At 50.8% G+C, this 22,741-nt stretch overlaps 1 protein-coding gene across 1 annotated transcript in view; it reads left to right on the top strand.

Annotated features, from left to right (window-relative positions):
* Positions 1-22,741, top strand: part of SNX19 (sorting nexin 19) — a 123,438-nt gene that overhangs the window by 88,087 nt on the left and 12,610 nt on the right. Inside the window, exons 17-19 of the mRNA XM_054802858.1 lie at positions 11,217-11,721; positions 12,376-12,504; positions 13,906-14,067. The gene's annotated coding sequence lies outside the window, so the exon portion shown is untranslated. The remainder of the gene's footprint in view (positions 1-11,216; positions 11,722-12,375; positions 12,505-13,905; positions 14,068-22,741) is intronic.

The following is a 22,741-nucleotide window of genomic DNA, read 5'->3' as shown; positions in this document are numbered from 1 at the left end:
AAATTGACCAAACGAAGAGAATAAAATGTTCTACTGAACTAAAAGAATAAACTAACCAAATTAAAAGAATGAATCAAAGTGAAACAGAATACTGTTTCAAATCAGAGAAAGAATTAAGTTGACCTAAAGCAGTTGTTTATATTTGGCGCTTTTCTGAAAACTCTCCAAAGAGTTAGTTGCTCTTGACCCAAACTGCAAATTTCTTCTGCTCTATTATATTTCTTCCCTTCCTCTATTTTAACCACTGAGGCCACAAACCTATTATATTCAGCAAAAAAAGCTCCCCTCAAATTATAAGCATCAGCTCTGTTTGCATTCTTGGTTTTCCAGGGGAAGCCAGCTTGCTCACGCTTCCATGTTTTACCTTCTTTTCTGGTCAGACAAATCTACTTTGAGGGCAATAATGGTTTAAAAAAAATAAAAATACACAAATAAATAACGCCTGGTTATGGGTGCTACCGTAAGTTATTGGAGTGCCAGCTATTTCCCTAATATTTTGAGGAAGAGTCTGAGGTGGGTGGCTGCAGTAAGTAGCCCCTTGCTTTATTTACCTCCCTGGTTTGCTGCTTGTTCTGGGGTTGTTTTGGAGGTTGCTGCGGTATTTCAGCCCCAAACCCCCCCCTCTGGGGTGTAATTTCGGGCGGGCTTCCTCTAGGCAGCATCCCACCGAATTAGCACCCAGGTCCACCCAGCCCCACGCCTGCTTTAAATCATCTGCAACCCACGTAAGTGGGGGTGATGTCAGCCTTGCCGTGGTTGCCCATCCACCTTTTTCAACGCGGGGTCCGCCCAAATTTCCCCTCTCTACCTCCGCCGTTGCCAAATTCCCACACCCCGGGGGCTTGGATGCGAAGGGTTTGAGCGATCGCCTCGCCTGCGTCCAAATCACGCGTAGCAAGGATGACCGAACCTCCGTCCCCAGCCCATCTGCTCTTCCCACGCTTGCAAACCGTATGCAAAAACAGCTTAAAAACTGCCTTATAAACTGAGCTAATACTGTCGTCTCATTAAACATGGAGCTCTTGTACGAGTAAATCCCAGACCAAACCCCCCTGCAGCTCTTTAGGCTGAGGTTAAAGCTTTTTTTTTTTTCCTCAAGCGCCCGGTGACTGTGAGGATCCATCTGAAAAGCTTGGCTTGACATAATTTTTTTTTTTTTTCCAGGAAATCTGAAATTCTGCCTTCTGTGAGGTTTCCCAGGTCAGGTATACAAAGCCTGACCTGTGTGACTAATGGTTTCTATGGTTTACAGGCAGTTCCTAAAAGCTTTAATAATTTAAGAAAGTGCTTGTGGCTCAATCCAAATAATTCTGTTGATTTTTCTCAGCTAGTAAAAAAATCTGAAGGGGTTTCTTATCGAATCAAGACTTGCTTTGGTCCGTAGGGATTTTTTTTTTCCGTTTTCATTCTGCTTCTTTCAACTAAATTTAAAAGGTGAAAATTTAGAAGTGGCTATCTACTTTGAATCAGAAAATCATAGGCGTGAGAGAAACCAAACCTGTGCTTAGGTCATGTGAAGAATTCCAATGGGATTATTTTTACTCCCTCAAAATTGTTTCCTTTTGGAACAATTTGCAAAACCAGCGTGAACTCACAGTGCTTGTGCTATTTGCAGATCTCTGAAAATGTTTTGGGGAAAAACTGGCATATAGGTGTACCCAAGGTGACAATTCCAGTCTTCTCTTGCCTTTATTTCTCCTTTTCAGTCTCCAAATATCAGCAATTTTCCCACAGGATAACCAGTGGGCTCAGCAAACCCCATGCGAGCAGCGTGACACCTATTTTTCTGGGTGATTTCTTTTATTTTTCTGGCTTTTCCTGTTTTTGTGGCTAGCCTGGCAGCAGAAGAGCGTTCTGCTGTGGCTGGGAAGATGAAAACAAGGGAAACTTTTACTGGTGACTTGAAGCATCCAAAAAAATCATTTGTGTAGTGATTTGGACCTGGAGATGTGTTTAGTAAGAGGCTTTTCAATAGTGCCATTCATCCGGGAGCCCGATGCCCTTTGCAGGGGAGGGCTCCTCGTTTCCCGGGGCGGGGGGGAAAAGCAGAGGTGACATTGCCCAGGAGCATCCCGTAGCCACCATCCTCCAGTCTCTTAACTCTACTTTATCTCTGTCCTCCCCACTTGGCTGCTGGAGCAGCCTGGAAGTAGGTAAATTGGGCCAGATCTTGCTTTGGTCTAAAGTATCCAAGTTCTGTGTAATGTAACAAGTGATTATAAAAGATCTCGTAGACCAATCTATTGTTATATACCAATAACAGCAATGATTAATAATTTTAATTGCTAAAATAAGGCAGGACTGTGACTTTTAAGTAGGAGAAGGGCATTGGAGAAGGAGGCGGTGTGAGGACAAGTTAAAAAAAAAAAAAAGCAGGAGACTAGTGGCTTTGTGTAGCAGGGTAAAAAAAAAAAACGGAGACCCCCTTAGGAAAGTGCTCCCCTGCCCTTTTGGGTGCTTTTGGTTTTCCTTTGGGTGCTGACAGGGATTTAATGCCAAGGTGGCTGCAGAAACCTCCGCAAAATCCCGCAGAGGGTGCAGGCTATGGAGCCTCAGGTGGCTGTGGGTCCGGGGTTGGGGCAGAGGAGTCCTTGGGCCAGAAATAAAGCAACGCAAGCTCAAATCCGTGAACCAGAGAAGGTGTTATGCCTCTCCGCGACCTGCCTCGTTGGATTTTCAGCTCCTGAAGGCAGCGGGATAGCAAAGCTTAAACTCAAACTCCATGGGACAAATAGAGACTCGAGCTTCAAGACTCAAGCTGGACCAGATATTTCCCACCCAACCTCCCGACGAGCAACTGCTTCATTTTAGCTGAATTTAGACTGTTGTGAATTCGAGTTGTGGATCAGAGCGGTGAAATGTCTTCTGTGAACTGTGGGATCTTCCTCTAGATCTACTGGTTCCTGCAGCGAAACTAAAGGTGCACCTGGCAGGAATAAAGGAATTAATCTGGATCGAGTAGACTTTAATCGGGAGATGGAAACAATTTGCAGTTCAAGGAGAGGGAAGGGGAAGACAAGGGGAAGACAAGATGAGAGAGATCCTGCAGCGGAGGGGGCGGAAATATTATTTTCAAATAAAACTTTTCTGTTAGAAATGTCCAAACTGGGTATTTCTCCTCTTGCAAGGTTCTGGCATATTCTTTTCAAAGGAAGCCTGAAACCTTTTAAAGAGAAATATCAAAGGAAACGTTTTTTCTTTCACTGATGTTTTTTTCACAAAACCAAAATATATTTCTTGACAGACGAAGAATTGACCCAGATCCTTGATCCAAACACAAACGGGCATTTAGTAGAACTTCCCAACATATCAAAGAGCTCTAGGCCAGACCTTTCTTTTCCACTTTCACCACAGCTGCTGCCATTCCTGTCAAGAAATGTGAAAATAGGGTAGGGAAAATGCCTCCTTGTGCGTGTTTTTGGTGCTAATGCCTTGGAAGAGCAGTTCTACATCCTGAGTGTATTTGCTAGCTGAAACGGCAGGGCTCATGACGGTAGAGATTTTGGCCATGACTTGACTGTTTTGGGTTTTGGTTGGTTTGTTTTTTGTTTTTTTTTTTTTTTTCCTTTAGGAGCCTTTGAAAAATTCTCTTTGAGGGTGTTGTAGAAGATGGGGGTCCCAGGAGGACCCCAGGGCAAGACCAGAGCAGGATGGAGAGGGACAAGCGACGTGACACCAGTATGTCCTAGCACTGCCAAATTGCTGGAAAGATGACTGCAGCCCAGCTGGGGATGGGACATCTGCAGGAACATGTGGGGGGAGATGGAGATGACCCATCCAGGCTGCCCCGTGCTGTCCTCCTGTATTGCTGCAGATTGGAAACACATGGAGGGCAAGCAGGGAAAATGGGCAGCAACGTGAATGTTCGTTCATCTTTCATGAAAATCAATGAAAAACCGTGCTCTCGGATAATTTTTTCCTCTTGGCACCCCGTTTGTCAGAGGGATGCTGAGACTTGTAAATAACCGGAGCAGAGACTTAAAGCACAGGATGGGGCTTTATTTTCTGAGTCACTCCAAGTGCACCTGAAGCTGTAACTGGAAGGGTTTATGGCCAATGCTGAGTGCAACAAAAATACACAAGCCTGGCTTTTAGAACCAGGGGTTCCTCCAACGTCTCCCTCATGTTTTAGCTCCTCATCTGCAAACGAGGAAGGTTGAGGTCTACATTTGGGCTCCTTGGGACAGGAACAGTCCCTTAAGGTGTGAACTCATAGCACCTAGCAGCCTGCAAGCCCCCTCTCAGCATGCCTGTAGAGAAACCATCAGCATTAAACCACCCCTGTTACCTTACCTGGGGTTTGTCTTCTGCAATGCCTTGAGCTCAGCCACGTTTGTCCCCTTCCAGTTAAGCTGAGCTCCAAGCTGATGCCAAAGCTCCTTTGCCATGTGCCACTTGTGTTCAGCTGTGTCTGGCAGCGCAGGCAGGGATTAGGCAGAGGTTGTCCCTGCAAATCACAGAGGCTGATGTTTCAGAGTACCCTTTTTTTATCTGCTTGTTATTTTTTTTTTCTTCTGCACAACAAAGACCAGAAAATGTGTCTTTTTTGGGGGCGGGCGGGGAAAAAAGCCAGTCAGGAATTTGTGTGAAGGCTTATTTGCTATAATTTACCTAGCCTTGTGCCTGATGTTTTTACCAAGTGTTTAAAGGGGAGCTGGGCTTACTGAGCGCTTTTTCCAGGAGTACGGAATCTCCTTTTTTTACGTGTGTGTATACGTGTGTGCACATGTATGGATATATATAGTTTTTATAGCGTTGAGTGCGGTGCAGTACGTCAAACCCCATGTCTTTTGTTTCCCCTCCTAATGACATATCTCTGGAGTCCCGATTGAGCTATTCCAAAAATGTAGTTGATGTCTGTGCTCTGGATGGATGGAAAGTTTCTCCTGTCAATGGCCTTTCCAGCTCCTCAGTAGCGGCTGTAACATTACAGTAGCCGTTAGCAGCTCATATCAAAGCAGGGGGGTCCCTGGGACCATCCAAGCAAAGACCCAATCCCCGTTACCTACAAGCATCCGTGGAAATAATTCTGGCAAGAGGGAAGGAGGAGATGGCTGGTGGCGGTCCCTAAGTCCACACGGGTCCATGCATAAAGCCTTGCAGTGATATGTGAGAATCGTTCCTGGGACATGTTTCCAAATTGCTTAAGAAACTAAGCCCTAAATCCCGTTAGGATTAAAGGCTCTTTGGCACTTGGGAAAATGTTTCCCCTTGGGAACCAGAGAGCGCCAGGATTTGAGGCTGCGTCCTCGAGCCTTAGCAAAGGATTCCCTTCATAATCATCCCGGCCAAAGCCCATCTGCTCTGTGCCGCTCAGTCATGCCTGTTCCATGTGTCTGTATCTAAAGCCATATCTCTCCAGCAATGAGATCCATTACGTGGGAATTAGCCTCCCAAGAGGAAGTTCTGGTGCCAGAAAACAAAATGTTTTTGGCCTTTCTGTGTTCTTTTTTTTTTTTTTTTTCAACAAAGGTCTGAAAAACTTGAAGGAAGGAGGGGAAAAAAAATGTTCAACTTTGCCATGGGAAGCAGACATAATTTCCTGAGCAGGCTGGAGGTGTTGGATAGATCCAGGCCTCCAGTTAGTTTTTCCCACTTTTCCAAGGTGTTCAGGACCTGGATATAGTCAGGCCACCTATATGTGGGACACAGTTTTGGTGCAAAAATCAGATTACCACAGCTGCCTCGAGGCCAGTACTCAGGGTTTGGTTTGGGACAGCGAGTGCAGCCCCCCTGGACATCATCCCCCCTGATGTCACCTTGGTGGAAGGACCAGGAGATGTGCCTACCCCCAAAACCTGCCTGGGATACACCGAGACGTGACTGGCAGTCTCCGGGGAGCCTCCTTTCCCAGCCCCACCAAGCTCTGATGCTAACAAGGAGGCTGCTTTTATCTCTGCTGGGTATTAGCACCGCTATAAACTTGATAACGTTGGAGTTCCCATAAAAATTCAAGAGGTGGGACTCCCATGAAACGAACACTTCCCAGTGTCGGTGCCGCATATGGAAATAGTGCAGAGGCTGCTCTTTTTTTTTTTTTTTTTGTAGCCGCCACAACTGCATTTTGAAGAGAGAAAGAGAGGTATTCCAACTATTTTGTCTTTAAAAGGAAATACTGAATAACTTATGGATAAGACATTAACCCGAGCCTAGACCACTCGTGGTCGTTAAAGAGCCCTCGGCACTATTTGCGAGAGGAGAGGCGGGGGGGGGGTGTTAGTCTTGGACTCCTGCCTAAATTCCAGTTTAAGGAAACGCATCCCAACTACCTAAAGTTCCACCTGCATTTTAACTTGGTACTGGGTCTGCGTTCCCAACCATCGATGGATAGGTCTGAATAGTACCTCTGCCCTTCATCAGTGAGAAGATAGCGATGCGGCTAATTCAGCTGGGAATCTGGCACTCACCCCCTTTGGGAGAAGCAGAACCCTTGCTTTTGGGGTAGGGTTTATGGTTTGGATCTCAAGGCTTCGTCTTGAAAGGGAAAAGGCTTGTTCAGAGGTGGAACAGGTCTTGTGGTGGAAGCCTAGGATGCTTAGTTATCAAAAATATGGAGGTGGGGGGAGGAAAAAAAAAGACTAGCAGGGCTGGGAGGGATCCAGCATCCCCACTCATCATGTCTTGGGCTGGTTTCTGATGTAGAAGATGCTCTGCCCCTGGATCAGGCCTCACCCTCATCTCTACTAATTAAACTGGCTTCAGAGCCAGTGTTTCAATACAGCGTTTAATCACCCTTCCAGAGAGGGTGTTTGCAACAACCGCTGCAACGCCAGCTCATCGTTTTAATGGGATAAATATCCACCCCCTCCTGCAGCACGGTCCCGCGTGGCGAAGCCGCTGCCACGTTCCAGCCCAAAGGTGGCCGTGCTGTGTCCATGGAAGAAGCGATCCCTGTAAAACAAGTTAAAAACAATCCTTTTGGATGAAAGGTTGGTGATATTTGAAGACAGTTATTTTATCGTTCTTTGGCTTTAAAGATAACGAGTTACCAGCATGGGAAAGGGCATCATTTTTCTTTTCTGGGAGTTATTTATGATCTTAATCCTGCTCCACCCTACGCATTACAGTTTGTGAGACTTTTCAGTGAAGCTGTTATTGCTTCAAAAAGCAGATCAAATCACATTTTGCCACCCTTTTTTTTTTTCCCCCCACTTCATTTTCTCTGCACCCCAGCACTGGCACGTTTTAACGGCAGAAATCAGCTTACCTTTGCAGCGATTTCCACAAATATGGCTCAGGTTCCCGAGCGTGCAGGGAACTGCAAATTCGAGACACACTTTCTATTTGGATATAGATATTTTTCACACTTTGGCAAAGCATATTTCGCCTTGTCTTTATGAGTAATGATGTGCCATCCTCCGCTATCCCAGTTTTGCATTTCAAAGTTACCCCCAAAGGAAGTTTCCCGGACGTCTCAGCAGCGGGTGGTAACGCTGCCGTCATTTGCAAATGACAATCTCGATGTGAGATGAGGTTATTTAATATCAGGCGATGCAGTGATGGAGCAGCCGGGGAGTGGATCTGGTTATGCCCCTGGCACGGGGAGTGGTGGGTTTTAACAGGCGCATCCGTCCTTTGATGGGGCAAATGTCAGAAGAACTTTCTTGAAAAAGATGGTGGTGGGACTGGAAGCAAGGGGCAATTTCTTTTGACTTTCCCAAAATTCCGCTATCGCTGAATTACACCAAAGTGCTCCGTGGCTGGGCGGGAAAGAAATAGCGCTTCATGGACCAACTCTGGTTGGGTTGACTCGGAGAAGGATGCTGTAAATATTTGGAGGGAAGCCGGTTGTATCCATGATACGCACAAGCGTCCCTCTTTGCTCAGCTATTTCCCTTGGTTTGGAGCCCTCCTGTTATTTGTAGTAAGTTGTTCGTGTTTTAATCAATCAGGCACATGCCGCAGGATTCCTGCCGGTCGAGGGGACCGATGAACCGATTGACTCCAGATGGGAAACGTCTGAGTAAGGAGCGCTCCGATAGCCACAGCTCACAGCAAAGCTCGTAGGGAAGCGGAGACTGGTGCCGAGGTGGAGTGGGGGGAATCGGTCCTTTCATCGTGTCCTTTTGCAGCCAAGACATCGCGGGGAGTTGACGAGACCCAGTGTTTTAATTGCTTGCAGGTTGGGCAGGTCCTTAGGGTACGGGGTTGGAGAGGAAAAGAAACGCTGATAACGCGGGTGAAACTTCCAGTATCGGGATTCATTCGGCACAAAGCTAAGGGGCAATAACCTGCGGCGTTGCAGGTGCTGCCCCAAAAGAGGGGTTGCACGGGCAGATGGGGCTGGTGGCGATGGCTGCAGCAGCCCGCGGGAGATCTATATGCACATCCTGGTGCTCCTGCGTTATTGCAGGGCAGCCTCATCCCGGCTGGCCGTGCTACCCTTCCAAGGGGACCGAGGGCTGCAAAAGATGACGCCGTGCAGAGCAGCGGGGATTAGGAGCAGGATTTAAAGACGATACGAGAATGGGATGGTTAGGGATACAGCATAGCTACTCTGCTCTGAACTCTCGGTGTCCTTTCATGCTTTTCATGCAAGCCCTGAGATGCAGGAGCCTTTCGCAGACCAAGCGTAGCGCAGATGGAGCACCGATGGATGGTGTCTGTGCGATAGCCCGGCTGAGTAGAGTCCATCTGGTCCAGGCTAGACTGAGACCACGCTTACTTCTAAACTGGGGTTCACAAATGAACCCGGGCTCCTGGAAGACAGAGGAATAAGCAGGTTTGCACGTGCAAGAGAGAAAACCCCTTTGGGTGAAGCATGTGTTTTGGTGAGTCTGCGTGTCCTGAGCATCCTCCCTTGGGATGAGAGAGCAGGTATGTCTGGGGACGGATGTCCACGAGAGGATGGTTATTGACGTTCCCGTGGGAGCTGGAGGTGGCACGTTTAGGAGCAGGTTGGGGTATGAGCGTGTCTGCTACGAGCTGGCGTTGCTTTAAGACTAGAATAGGTTTACATTTTCCACCTTCCAGGCAATCACCGAGGAAAGAGATTGTCTCATTTTTTCATGTACATATATCTCGTCTCCGAGTTGCCGAGGCAACACTGTATATGTTTGCAGGCTGGAAGGATCTGGGGATGGAAAATGAAGCCAGGGAGTGGACTGAGGAGAGAAGTCCAGCAGGAATTTTCCTCTGGTCTTTTGCGGCCGATTGGTTAGCACTAATTTAAGATACTCTCCCGGGATTAGTCATCAAATCTGAGATTTCCATTTTTATTATTTTAAATCAACCGCACTTGCTCTTGGGAGGCCGTTTTTCATGTTAGAAATTAACCTCGCAGAGGTTTAGCCGGTGGGGGCTGTAGGATGGGAGCCAGCAGGCAGGGTAATACCATAGAAACACAAACAAGGTACAACATCTCGTTCTACCGGCTGGTGGAAAGCTGAGCCCCCGGGGAACGGCGGCTCCGTGGCGGTGCAGCCCGCTGCTTCGAGCTTGACGGGAATCACCGGGATACCTGGATTTTCTCCATGGCCACTCAGTCTATGATTGTGGCTCGTGTATTGCTCTGGGGATGGGTGGTGTTTTGTTGTTTTTTTTTTTTAAGGAAGCTTCTGGTGCAGGGAGAAGGCACTGCAAGGGTGTGCCTGGATAAATGCTGTGCGAGCACATGCAGGTAGAAGGATACTGGCCCAAAGTTTCAGCATCCCTCGGGCAGGGAAGGGAGGGAGCTCTGGGGGAGGTGGAAGTGATTGTGTGGATGCTTTAAAGAGCTGGAGAAGGGAATTAATGAGAATAATGAGTATCTATAAGCTGAGGCACATCCCACCATTCAACGTCCATGGGAGATCTCAGTCTGCTCTGGAGAGGTTTTTGGGAATAGCATCTCTTAAGTTATACTGATTTAAAGATTTACTTAGTATTAAGGTATCTTGCAGCCTGTATTGCCCTGGCAGTAACTGAACTGGAGCCCGTGCATGCCATAACCACGCAGGCACCTCCTGTCCATCCTTCCCACCACCGTTTCCCCAAACCCATCCGGCACCTTTCTCCCCTGCCGGTTGCCCACACGATGAAAAAGCCCCTTCAGCTCTGTGAAGCATTTTGGGGGTTTCTTCCAGCAGAAATGACCTCTCTACCTCTGTCCCCCCGCACCTCTGCTTGTAAAAGGCAATTTGTGCTGAAAGTTCAAAACGCTTGGCAAAAGGTTGGTATTTCTACCGGGCAGCTTTCCCCAGCTTGTCTGATCTCAAGCAAATAAATAAGGCAAGAACTTCACAAGGACAGGGAAAGCGGCGGAGGTGGCGGTGCCGTTCCTGTTAGAAAGCTGGCATTCCCCACCTCTGCTAGCTGAGGTCCAGAGGGACCATCTGGCACGTGTATTTCTAATCTCATCGTTTTATTTTGCTGGATTAGAGGAGGGGTTTTTTTCATTCTTTTTGTCAGTGCCACGCAGGTGGCACTTTGCTTTGGGGCAGTCGCGGAGGGACGCGGAGGGGTGACATCCATCCCTACCTGGGGAGGGCTGGCTTGGCTGGGTGTGGATGTGGTCTGGAGCAGCATGTGGAGGGTGGCTGCAGCCGGAGCGTTTTCAGCTGTTGGGAAAAAGGCTGTAAAATACGATTCCCACCATAAGCAGCCCTCTGGGTTCGGAGTACATCAAATTGGGTATTTTGCCTCTGGCAGAAACCAAAACCTGATGCGCCGGAGGATGGTAAAGCCCTCGACTAATCCCTTTAATTGTTTAATACCACAGCCAGCAAGGAAATATTTTCTGATCCTGTTAATCTTTGCTGTGAAAGAAAAGCTTTTGTAACTGTATCCGTAGCCAGCAGACCCCCCTGTTATTCCCACAGCCTCAATCCCGGCCTTCCTCTGGCCATCGCCCTGTGCGGAGCCTGCGACGGCACCTTTGGCAGGTTAACAGGAGAGAAGAAAGGATGCGGACTGCAGCCTTTAAACCCCCCAAAAATTAAAAAAAAAAAAAAAAAAAAAAATGAGGCGAAGCATGAGACCAACAGAGGTCCAGCTCGGCAAGAGCTGGGATGATGGTGGGCACACAAAGGGGCTGCACCCCGCCTCAGGGGATGCCACAGGGAGCTGCCCAGCTCCCCACTGGGATTTTTGGTCCCTCCGATATCCTAAGCACCACGTTTCATACAAAGGGGAAGAGAGGAAAAGCTCAGAGGGAGGGAGAGGGTGTTTCTGGTATTGAGCAGCGATGCAGTGCTATTTCTCTCGGCAGCTGACAGTGTAAATGCATTTCCTGGCAGGCAGCTCGCTCTGTATTAAAATTCTTGATGAAGATTATTAAAGTGTGTTTATGAAAAGCCTGCGAGTGCTTCTTGGACTCCAACCTGCCTTTTCAAAATGAGATGTTTGGGTGCGGGCTGAGCGCTTGTGAGTTATTAAAACCAGCCTGTCCAAACCCACCCGCTCCATTGGCAAAGCGCGATATCTGCGGCAACCCGGATGGCCCGAGCCCCTTCCAGCTGGGGACCGGTGTGGGGTGACTGGTGCGACCCCTCGCCGTTCCCCCAAACCTGGCTGCAAATATGCTTGTGTGTGTTGCACAATTTAAGGAAACGCTCGTGTCCCTCCACCCCGGGCTAGAGCGAGGTGCGGAGGAGCGATGAGGAGCCGCGGGAGCCGGCCAAGCCTTCGGGAGACGTTTCTGCGCTGGAGACGGAGCCCTCGAATGCCGCACGCAGACGCGCGTCCCGCCGGCGATGCCACCTCCTCTGCTGACACCGAGCGGTCCCTGTCACCCGGAGCCAGGTACCCGCCAGCACGTGCTCGTGGCCCAGCTCCCCGCACGCCCCTTGCACACACGCGTGTGCAAATGCACGCCCGGCTGCACACACGCGCAGCCCTGTGGCGGGTGCCTCCTGCCGCGTGTGCGTCTCGGGCAGCGGCCTTGGAGCCGGATTCCTTTTTCTATATGCTTCCTTTTCCAGCCTGAGGTAGGAGTTTTAATGTGGGAGACCAGGTTGTATATCTAAATATATGTCCTTAAAAAAAAAAAAAAAAGAAAAAGAAAAAAAGGTTTCCAAGAACAATGGTGGAAGCAGCCCAAAAATGTGCTAAGAAGGATGAATGCATTAGGATTGGAGTCCAAGCAAAATATCAGAAGGGTGAATCAGAAAGAAGGAAAGGAAGGGGGGAAAAAAAAAACCCCAAACGTATGGAGTTTTTTGAAAGCTATTTTTTCCTTTTAATGTTAATGGCAGCTTTTCAATTTGAGCTTTGAGTGCTGGAGAAATGTGTCAACCACTCCTGCCCTGAGCCATACTTTGGGGGGATGCAAAAGCCTTGTTGCAGTGACACATTCAAGCTGGTTTTAATCCAGCCCCATTTAGCCATTGCAAAGAAGCCTTTGCTATTATTGTTATTAATTGGGCTCATAAATTAACGTTCTGCCCGTTCTTACAGCTTCCCCGTCTCTATGCAGATGTTTGATTAGTGGGGCTAATTGGATCCCCGAGCTGCTTTCCAACTCTTCGCTCGGTAGGAAAATGGGAGATGCACCAACGGGTGCCACATAGGAAAGGTGTTGAACAGGTCAGTAGCCCGGCAGGAAAAAGTACGTGGGTGATGCTGAAGCTGTAAGTAGCATTTTCTGGAGCAGGGACAGCCCGGTGTCTGCTGGAAATGGCATCTGTGCATCACCCTGGGTTTGTTAGAACTGCTTCTAGCATCCCGCGGTTGCTGCGCTCTCGAGCATCACCGCACGCGTCCTGGCAGATCGCTCTCCCCTAATTCAGCAGCGTGCTTCGGGTGCGCTAAACCCAAGTTGTCTTCTGCCTTACCTCTCCGGCTCCCTCCTTTATTTGGTGTTTGATCTGTCCCTTCGCTTTCTCTGAGCTAATTGCAGTTGTGACCCCGTTCCCGTGTCATCAGAGGTTCCGGCTAAAAGAGGGCTGATTGCAGAGGGTAGATGGAGAGGCCATAAAAAAAGAAAGTAATAAAATCTTGGGTTTGATTGCATGAAAAGAGAAGAAAATCTGTTTTCTGGGGCCAATCAGGATGGTGTGGTGGCTGCAGACAGAGGTGGGAGGAGAAAATGGGAGATCAAGCCCAAATTTGTACTTACCCCTGGTGACTGCAACATCCGTCAGGTCTAAAGACAATCTGTGTCTCATTAATCATCTGATATAAACAGAGAGAGACTCACTGCAACAGAGCGGTGTCACTGGATGAATGGCCCAGAGTTGGAAAATAAACAGTTCAAACTCTACCTCGGCGTTTATTTTTGCTAAACGCCTTCGCCGCGCCTGGGCGTTTTGCTAGCAGCGGGGTACTGCTGCCCCAAATCCATCCCCAGGAGCGTGACTTGTGATGCCGGGCAAGGAACGCACCAAATAGAAGTGCAAGAAAAATTTTGGAGTAGTAACCTGCCCTGGGTGCTTTCGTGCTCTAGCGCCAAGCTAAAGGGTTTCTCTCTTGGTTGTTTCAGCAGGTGAGGTGGGACGGTTGGGCTTGCAGGCAGGATGCCTCTCCTCACCTCGGTCCCACAAACCTGTGGGGATCTGGGGAGGTGGCACTCGCAGATATAATCGCCGTGTCTCCATCAAATGCTCTCCGTGTCCGTGCACCACTGGATTTCCATAAACAGCAGTTGTTTTTTCTTCAAACATCTTATGCTTGTTGTTTTGGGGTTTGTTTTTTTTTCCCTTCTACAAAACCCCACCAGGTGCAGTCTGGAATCCACGCTCACCCAGATATGCCTCTAATTCTGATTTATTAAGATGGTTATTGTACAGATGATTAGAAACATATTCTGGGAGATTTAACAGCCTCGGAACAGACATGTAGCCATTGCAGAGCCGCTAATCCTTTATAAACATGTTTTTAATCATGCCAGTATTTAACATAGGATAACTGTCCTATTAAACATAATGTATAGCTGGCAGCCTTGTTATAAAGAATTGCAAGCCTTTTTTTTTTTTTTTCTCCTTACAGGCTCATTAACTTCTGCTGCTCAGGAGATATTTGCAAAACCACAAGCGGACGGCTCAAGCTCAGTTATCCAACCCTTCCACATCCCACGAGGATCCCGGCTGGTGTTGGTGCTTGCGGTACGAGGACCTTCACCAGGAGAGGGGTTTGCTGAGACCCTAGCAGGTGAGTGGCTTTTGCTCTGACCATGGATCTGCTACCTGCTTATTTTTAGCATTGCTCAGTGCACCTCCTTCCACCTTGGCTACGTTGTCCATTCAGGTTGCAAGAAGGGCGCGATGACGCGTATAAAGCTACGTCAGCGCTTATGACTTCGGTAGCTGGGTGAGCTCTGCTAAAATAAACCCATTATATCTTATTCTGGTGCGTGCACACAGTGCGGCAGCAAAAGCAGTAGTTCCATCTGCAGAGCGGGAGCTTTGCCGAAGCGCACAAAACGCGCACGTACTGCTGTATGCGCAGCATAGCTCATAGCACGGTGCATACCCCCTCCCGCGTATCCCCTCTGACACCAGGAGTGGTAAATGCCGTTAGCAAATGATGTGTTGAGCCTTACATTTCTGGTGGCGAGAAGAAAACAAGGAGCCCCCAGCTACGCTCGGTTGGAAAATAAATGACATAACCTGGGCTGGCTTTTCATGTGCCTGCTGACTTGATGTGCCATCCAGCTGACCAGCCGTTCCCAAGGATGGGCTGTTACGGGAGAAGACAGGTTGAGAAGGGGAAAAAAATTCCACTAAATGAAATTATTTTTGCTGGAAAAATAAACCCTCGGCACAGCTTGAAGCAAATGCCTGCCATGAGATGCTGCCATGCAGCAGGAGGACTCGCTCCGGTCCAAGCTGCTCCCTGCCGTGCCAAGGAAAGGCAGCCGTGTGCGAGACCTCCCCCTCGCTCCCCCGACATCCCCTCGGCAGCGTCCCCCAGCGATGCGTCCCTCGGTGCTGGGATAACCAAATCTTCGCGGGGAAGGGGCAGGACCCTGGCGTGAAGCCATCGCTCCGGTACCGCTGGGTACAGGCCAAGGACTGGGGCAGCCCTGTCTGACCTCCTCTTGCATCTCTTTTCGTCTCTGGGTCTCCAAACTAATGCTTTTTGTCCTCGACACCACGCTGCCCCGCTACCCCCAGCCCCCTTGGCCGAGGGGGAGCCGTCGGGGCAGGACAAGGGGTTATTCTTTGTGGAGAACAGTGGGGGATCTCATAACGGGGCAGCTGGCCCTCGGCCATCGCCCACCGCTGCCCTCCACACCTAGGTCATGTCTGGGCGCTGGCATTTATCGGGACCGGGCTGCGTCGGGCACCGCGAGTGAATTACGCGTGGTGGGAGGATGGGGAGACGGGGTCAGTGCTCGGGGACCGCGGGGAGGTGGCATCTGTGTCCGCAGAGGGACCCTGGGCTCAGCGCTTGAGCACAGCCACGTCCGATACGGAATTTTTAACACATTTTTCCTAAAACTGGTTCATTCGTACCTTTCTATGGGAGGACGGGGCATGGATGCTCTGGGCTGGTGGCTTGAAATGCCCCACAGTGGACACGGCACGGAGGGTGATGGGTACCAGGAGCCTGGGGAGGATGCAGGCGGTTGCAGGAGCGAGTGAGGACGCCCAAGACTAATCCCAGTCTAGGATGGTGGTTCTCTCCATCCACACAGACCTTTTCTTCCGTTAAATGCTATCTTTACTTTTGAAACATAAAATCTGCATTTTGCGTGGCTAAAATCCCAGAAGGAACAAAGTCTGGGGGAGCGGGGGAGCTGAGTAAAGCGGAGCTGTGCCGGTAGCTCCAGGCTGGGGGAGGAATGGCCCCCCGGGTCAGCTGGGGCTATCAAAGACTGCGTTGGGCTAGTGCTGGGCTCTGCTGTGGGGGTGAGACCCCGTCTGAGAGAGGACCTGGGTCAGGGCTATGTGCAGGAAGGGGTGAGAGCAACTGAGAGCAGCCTTAGCAAACATCTGCTCTTCTTTTTTTTTTTTTGTTTTCTTCTTTCCTGTTAGAAAAAGCTCATTTGAGGAGGTTTTCCTGCCAGCCTTCCTCTGCATTGCAGGAAGGCCAAGCAGAAACTTCCCCGAGGGCAGCCGATTTTCCATAGCTGCTTTCTGGGAAATTTTTCCTCCATTTCTCCAAAACTCTTCTCCCTGTCTGAGCAGCCGTCGAGCAGGGATGGTGCAGGGCCAGGTCACCCCACGGACCCCTCTCAGCCCGCAGCAGCAATAAAGCTGTCGGCAGAGGCAACGGCGCGATCCGGGCGGCCGCGTTGCTGGAGATGCACTTAGGGGGGAGGTTGAAGCTGCCGGCTCGACCCCGGTTTCCCTTCGAATGCCACGCGTCTCGCCCTCCATCGCCGCCGCCGGCGTGTGCCAGGAGACAAAGCTGGCGCTTCTCCCACCAGCGAAGCGACGAGCCGTCAGCCAAGACGTCTGGTGAGAAGGAAGAGCCTGTCTGCGAGCGCCGAGGGGAAGCCCTCCGTCGACGCTCTCCGCTCGGTCTAGCTTCTCGCCGGTATTCCCACAGCCCGGAGCGAGCAGCCTGAGGCTCCGTCTGGGTCTGGGCGACCATCTGGAAGGGAACCGTAGGGGATCGGCAGCCCTGGTGCAACATGTGTGCCAGAGATGAGCTCGCCCCTCCCCAGTGCGTAGCCTCATCCTTGCTTTGTGCATGGGGAAACTGAGGCAGGACAGCCCCGGAGCTGGTGCACCACGACCCTTCGGCCTCCCCCGAGGACTGGCCGCCAGCAGAAAGCAGAGGGTTTTAAAGAAATAAGGAATTCTCGTCCTGTCAGAAATTCAAAAATTTCTGACTGTCAGGTTCATCTTTAAATTCAGAAGTTTGGAATTTCACCTAAAAGGAAATATTCACAAGAAGAAACATTTCCTTCTGACTTTACAAATAAGACCGAAGCCGAGAGGAATAAGAGCCCAGCACAAGGCACGAACCCTCCTGCAACGCGATGCTTTCATAATCCCGAATAGGTGTTTTCATCAGATTGAGACATGCCTCCAAAATGCTGTCTGGCGAAACTCTATTCAGCTGGAAAAACACTGCCTAGCTCTCTTTCCCTCAAGTTATCTCTCTAGACCTCGTACAAAGTCTTATTTATTCCCTCCCTTTTCAGACGGTCTCCACTTCTCCATCTCTAGGTGTCAACGAATCGTGATTTGCTTCTGGCACCGGCTGAAAAATCACACACTCTTTCTTTTTCATTCCATTTTTGTTGCTCCTGTTCCATCCACGGTTGGATTCGCTCTGAGCTTCTCAGTGAGTCTCGGAGCTAGAAACGTGTTTTCTTCTTTGGAACTCAAGACGCTAATGAAATTATTCAGCCCCGGCACGCGAAATCGAGCAATCCTTAGATCTCTTTGGATTTATCAGCGCTGCAATAGGGATGTCTATGTGTAGGGTTATAGGAGAACAGCGAGAAGTTGTTGTCACCCCAAAACCAACGTGTCAGCTCGGGGTCTGTTCTGGCCGTCTCCTCTGATTAGTCTTTAGGGCTCTGGAGGCACTCGGGCTGCGCGCAGGCTGAGTTTTATGAGCAATCCTGTCTCTGCTTTTGGTTTGGGACCGGTGTACGGGGGTGTCTGGAAAAGCAGGTCTTGGGGTGCAGCCCTGAGCCGATGCCTGCACGCCGGCTGTGATGCTCTCAGCACCGGGCGCTCCCGGGAAGCACGTAAAGGGCTGATGGAGATAGTTGTGTGCGGGAAAGCGGCTCCTTGCCTCCTGTCCTGGGACACGGGGGCGGCCGTTTGGGACCTCTCTGCTTCAGTCCCTGTCTCCTGTGCTATTTCTGGTCATCCTAGTACCCAGGGAGAGCAGGGGTCAGAAGAAGCCGCGTCCCTTTCCAGTGTTACCAGAGGGCCGGCCGAGCGATAAAGAGGTATTTCTGAACTTAGCTGGGCTCCCTGGAAGCTCCTGTCTGACTTTCTCACGGGAAGAGCAGACTTGGCCCCTCTGACTAGGTCCATGCCTCCAAATTCCCCCCTGCCTGCGTGTGTTTGTGCATGTGCTATCTCCCTGACTTCTCTTCCCCCGTGCCAAACGCCGGCTCTGGCCGAGCCCCGGCTGTCCATCCCTGTGGCCTCGGGTACCACGGCGATGGGGTGAGAGTACTCTACGGTGGATCATTAGAGGAGGGTCCAGCAGCGCGCTGGAGGCCGTGAGATTTGACGTTTCCCTTTCACGGCTGAGGATGCTTGCTCAATCAGCAGTCCGGTGAAGCCAACAGCCCCCGAGGCCAGCCGACAGCTCCATCGGAAATAGATATGGTCCTCATCCCGCCCTCCTGTTGTTGTTGGCAGGCGGGCTCGGAGGCCTCCAGGTTGGGTCTGTGGAGAGCACAAGCGAAGGAAAATTGTTCTCATCTGAACAAACACAATCAGCTGTTGCCAGCAGCTCTGGTGCCCCAGCGGAGGGATTCAGATGGCCAGCCGTTATCCCAGTCTGGGTAACTGGTCTGACTGGCAGGGCAGAAGGACCTGTCTGTCTTTAGTGGATGTTTTCAGGGGACGTTGCATCGCTCGTCCTCCCTCCAGCTCCCATCCAGGCGCTGCAGCTGGGCTGGTGCAGGCAACCGTGGGCATCATCCTTCTCCAGGGACCACCGCTCGCCCCTGATACAGGGAAGGTTTCTGCGGGCGCGGGTGGGAGAACAGGAGCTCAAAACGGGAGGAGCTGACACGTCAGGGCTCGTGGCGCTGGAGTAAAATGCCACAAGCAGCACAAGCTTGGCCTGCTAGACCCATTCGTAGCAGTTTGCTGCGCTGGCTTCCTATCAGGTTAATCAGGGTCTGTCTCTGCGCAGGCTCGCGTGTTGGCTGTGGGCTCTCCTGGAGGTGACCTGCTGATGGACAGTATCTTGCAGAGAGAGCTACGCCCTGCTGAGCTCGCGCCGGGTAAGAACCTCTGACGTACACCTCTCTCCAAACGCTGTCACTGTTGGCCCTTCTCTATGCGCCTCTGAAAACCAGCCTGCGTCCTCCTTACGGGACCGGTTCTGTGAAGCCTCGGGTGGAGGATGCAATAAGGCACGGGTCACCTTTAAGGAGCTGCATTGCAAAAGCCATTCGCTAAAATAACTCGTGCCGCTCCCAGCAGATAAACCTGCAGCTTCCCCCACCGCACGCTCCGCAGGGAGGACACAGGTTTTCCCCAGGCTGATATCTTCTGTCTTGGCCAGATAACAGCGCGCAGGCTTTTGCTTCTTCGTGTGTGATGTGAACGTCACCGGTCCGAGCTCGGACCGTCTCCATCAGTGCTCAGCCACGCTCGGGTTTGTTGTACGGTGGCTGTTTTAATGAGAAACCTTCCCTAGAAACCTCGCTTGGCGGTGGCTCAAACCAGCCCTTAAAGAGAGCCTCGTATAGCTTCGATCTGGTCCTAATTGCCCTAAAGCAAACCAAACCCCACCTGCTTCCTACCACCCACGGACAGTCCACCAGGCCCACTTCTCCTGGTGAACCACGCAGCTTTAAACTCGCCTCTTCTTGCTACCGTCTCCTGTAAGACTTTTTCAAAGCGTCTGACCAAAAAAAACCTTCAAAAACCTCCCCAAAGCAGGAGCTTTGAGTGCTCAGGGCATGCCGTGTCATTTTCTATCACCATCTTCACCTTTCTGGGTACCTTCTGTCACCAAGAGATGGAGGGGGGCGAGAAAGGCCGTGAAGCAACTTAAATTGTGAGTAATTTTTCCTCCTTTAAACTGCAGTGCCTCGCACAGCACACGTACCCCATCGGTGCAAGGAAACGGCATCCGCGTTCCTCTTTTACTGTTCACTCGCTATTTGGTGATTAAGAAAACGGGGGAGCTGGGGGCACTCGTTCTTGACCTTGGGGAAAGCAGGAGGCTTATAAAATCTCGAAGTGCTGCAGGAATTACGAGGCAATTAAAAAAAATAAGAAAAAAAAAAAATCAGGCCAGAGCTGAGACCACGTTAATAAAACCGAGAGGAACTGATGTCAGCTCCGTGCAGGACGCGGGGACCGATGCCTCTGCCCTCTCCCGAGGTCCGCAGTGCCTCACGCTTCCCACCGCCATGGATTTGGAAATGCAGGAGAAAGAAGGGATTTTTGGGGCTGAGGTGGGCTGCTTTTTTTTTTTTTTTTCCTCGGTGGATTCAGCTGACCTGAATCCCTCCCCATGAATGCAAATCCTGCATGAGCCCAGGCAGCAGGTCTTTTGTGAATGCGAGACGAATAGCCACCAAAAAGCAAAAAATCACATTGAAGAGGTGAGGAGGGAGCCCAAGTCACTGGTTTTGGGATGGAAGAGGCCCCTCGTCACTGGGTGATAAGATTTAAACCCAAGGAAGCTGGATTTTAATTACCTAGAATTTTATCAAGACTCAGCTTGGGTTTCCTGACCTGATAAGAACAAGAAGAGAAAAAATCAGCTGGGATCAGCGGGAATTAATACGCAATGGGTTTCCATTTCTCATTGCAATGCCGATCTCTTTCAAATCCATGCCTTTCCAAGAGTGGGGACTAAAATGTCCTCAGACGGGGTTGCGGCTCAGCATCGTCAGGTCGGTGTTTGACCGTTTCTCTTAGGTGTAAGCGATTTCTCGTGCAAACCACTTGAGTTAAAGTGCATGGTGACAGGGAGCGAAGCCTGTCCCCTATTTCCTCTTAGGAAAGTCCCAGAGAACCGTCGTCCGGCTCTTAGGCCACGGTGAGAGCGTTTGCCAATGTCCTCTGACTGGTTTTAAAACAGGCAAAAAAAAAAAAAAAGTCTGTTTTTCCGTCTGCATTTGCTAACCTCCTGTTCAGCAGGTTTACTTAGTTTTAGTCATTTATTTACTTGTCTACGCTGGAGTGCCGGCTGGATCAGAGCAGTGCAAGCTTATTTCTTTAGACAAGGGCTCGGAATAAAACCCAGGCCTGGCCTAAATGTCCAAAAAGTGTCCGGGGGTCCCTTGGGTTTAGGCTCGGTTTGGCCACACGCTGCTCAGGCGGATGCCTCCTTGCTGTTTATCTCTTCCTCCGGAGAGAAGGAAGTGGATCCACTTCACATGAAATGAAGTTACATAAACCGTGGGGGCCGATGGGGATAACTTGGAAATTAAACAGTCGGTCGAGCTGCCGGCCGGCCGGGGGTTGACTGGCACCGTTGCTTTTAGGGACCGGGTTGTCTCAGAAGCGAAATGCCGTCGGTGCTTTACTAATGCAGTAAAACCCATCAGTGCTCAGCTGCTAGGGAGAGCAGGGCTTTGGGGTTTGAAGGCATGGTACCGCAAAATCAGAGGCAGACCGAATTATCAAGCTGAGAACAAGCACAGCTCATTGCACCAGTGCGCCCCGTTTCCAGTCCCCGGAAAGATTGCCGTGGCAGAATTGCATCGCACCGCCCACGTTCGGAGGGAGAGGGGCCAGGCTGCGCGGCGTGTGTGTCACCGCGGTGCCAAGCTGCTTTCCGCGCAGCTGGCTTGACATTTTTGTAAAACTGCGCGTTTTGTGTGGTTTTGGCGTTTTAGCTAAAAGCATTTGACTGGCTTGGGGGATAAGTGTTTGCGGCTGGAGGTGAAAATTCAGGTGACGACTGATTTGGGGAAGATGCCGGGAACACGGAGGCAGCTTGCGGGGGGAAGTGCCTCGACCTCCCAGCTCAGTCCTTGCCGGTTTTGGGGGCACCAGCCTGATGCTCGGGGCTCAAAAAGCCTCGCGCACAACCCCCAGGCAGCGCTGCGTAAGCTCCGCACGGAAATAACTGGAGTTTACCCCAGCAGAAAGCGAGCGAGCGGGATGCTTTGACCCCTCTGCTCTCTGCCAGCCTGGCTACGACTTCAAGGGAGCCAAAGATCTCGTCGAGGTCTGGTGTTTGCGGTGTCCCATGGCTCTGCTGATTCCTGGCGGCAGAAACTAAAAGCCTGGAGGAAGGGATCTCCTCCAAGGTCCTGCGCAGGCTGGTTCAGGGTGAAGGGGGGGTGGGGAAGCAGGCTTGCTCTCAGGCTGTTCCCTCTGCGGCTGCTGCAGTGAGCAATACTTCAAAGCCCAAAATCTTGCTTGGTTTGCGTGTGTCTGCTGGGAGAGGCTGTCCTCCCAGCAAAGCTCTGCTGCCTGAGATGACGGCTGGGATGGAGGGTGGGCGCAGCGCAGACCCCGAGCCTGAAAGCACCCAACCAGCCCCAAATGGGACCGCAGAGACTCTTTTTGTCTTCTTTTTTTTTTTTTTTTTTTTAAGATTTAGAAATGTTCTGTGCGTGGGGTCTGGCATCTCACGAGCTCAGCACGGTAGCCCCGGTCAGCAGACCCTCACACAGCGGGGGCCGTGCAGGCACCAGTCCCTCGCCCCGGGCTAACCCTGCCTTTTGCAGCTCCGTTTTACAGGCAGCGAGGCCTGAGAGCAGCTCATTAGCTTCCCTGCTTGCTCAGTTTATATTCGCTGGCTTTTTCCCTTCCTATAAAACAAGAATGCACAAACACAGGCTCGCGTTAAGGGGGCGGCTTAAGGGACCGGAGGGGAATGACCTTTGCAGGGCAGCTTTGTCGCCTCTCCTGCAGAGAGCAAACCTTTCCCTGCCCTTGTCAGCTCAGCGCAGGGCACCCATCATAGGCAAGGGGCGTTGCATGGGGTCCCAGCCCGGCGGGGACCAAGTGGGGAAGCAGAGAGCTCTTTTCCCCCGGGTTTTGCCCTCCTTGCACACCAAGGACGCCGTGTCCGGGTTACCAGCATCTCTGAGCAGGTGGGTTGGGTTTGAGAGAAACCTCAGAAGCTCTTCTGGCAGGAAGGGTTTGCTGCCTCCCTGTTTCAGAGATGGAGAAATTCAGGCGTGAGGCTGAGACGGGATGCCGTCGCTGTCCCCTAAGGCGAGGAGGAAGAGGAGTTTATCCTATACCCTTAATGTCCC

This window comes from Grus americana, chromosome 24 (assembly GCF_028858705.1).
Source record: "Grus americana isolate bGruAme1 chromosome 24, bGruAme1.mat, whole genome shotgun sequence".
Classification (NCBI taxonomy): Eukaryota; Metazoa; Chordata; class Aves; order Gruiformes; family Gruidae; genus Grus; species Grus americana.
This window is presented reverse-complemented; position numbering and strand designations above follow the sequence as displayed.